The sequence below is a fragment of the Mustela nigripes genome, chromosome 16 (genome assembly GCF_022355385.1).
Source record: "Mustela nigripes isolate SB6536 chromosome 16, MUSNIG.SB6536, whole genome shotgun sequence".
Lineage (NCBI taxonomy): Eukaryota > Metazoa > Chordata > Mammalia > Carnivora > Mustelidae > Mustela > Mustela nigripes.
In genome coordinates, this window is record NC_081572.1 from 57451637 (window position 1) to 57452850 (window position 1214).

Here is a 1214-nt window from a genome sequence, read left to right on the forward strand (position 1 = left end):
GGTGATGGAGGAAATGTTAATAATGCAGGTTAAATTGAAAAATGTCATGCCTGTTAAATTGTGAATGGCACACAAAATGGGATTCCCCCCAGAAGTTGCAAACTATTGTCAGATTCAGCAAAGAAGTTCGTTAAGTCATTGAAGAATGAGTGAAGTCTTCACACATCCCCAGTGTTTCATTTTCGTCTTACTCAAAAACGTGAATTAAAATACCAATCAACATTCATACTGGAGATACCTTGGAGTTGGGACACAACTCGGTCTACGTAGTCATGAACACAAGAGTGGAATTTACAGTTTAAGAAATTGTATGTTTTATTATTTGTAAGTTCTGTCTTATACATCCTTTGAATCAGTAAGATTTAAAATAAACTTATGTACATACATAAATGCTTACTATTTTTGGAGAACTGATAGTGGTTTTTGTTTTTTTGTTGTTTTTTTTTTTTTAAGATTTTACTTACTATTTTTGTGAAGTTAGCTCATCAACCAGCATATGCCAGTCATGGAAGACAAATTCTGCTTGAGTCTATTCATATGAGGTACCAAAGGTAAGCAGAGTCTTAGAGAATGTAAATGGTGGCTGCCAGGGGCTGAGGGGGTAGGGATGAGGAGTTGTTGACAGGAGTTGTTGACAGAATTATTTTCATCCTGCAAAGCCTTTTAGCTTTGCAGGATGAAAATAATTCTAGGGATTGGTTGTAAAACAGCATAAATGTACTTACTACTGAATTGTACACCTAAAAATGGCAAAGATGGTGAATTTTATGTATTTCTGACAGTTTAAAAATTAAATAGATGATTTGGGACGCCTGGATAGCTCTGTTAAGCATCTGGCTTTGGCTCAGGTCATGATCCTGGGATACTGGGATCCAGCCCCATGTCGGGCTCCCTGGGGAGCCCTGCTTCTCCCACTCCCCCTGCTTATTCTCTCTCTCTCTCTGACAAATAAATAAAATCTTTGAAAAAAAAAAAAACCCACAAAAATTAAAAGACTTAAAAAAAAAAAAACCAAAACCGGGTGCCTGGGTGGCTCAGTGGGTTGAGCCTCTGTCTTTGGCTCAGGTCATGATTCCAGAGTCCTGGGATTGAGCCCCGTGTCTGGCTCTCTGCAGAGCAGAGAGCCTGGTTCCTCCTCTCTCTGCCTGCCTCTCTGCCTACTTGTGATCTCTGTCAAATAAATAAATAAAATCTTAAAAAAAAAAAAACAAAAC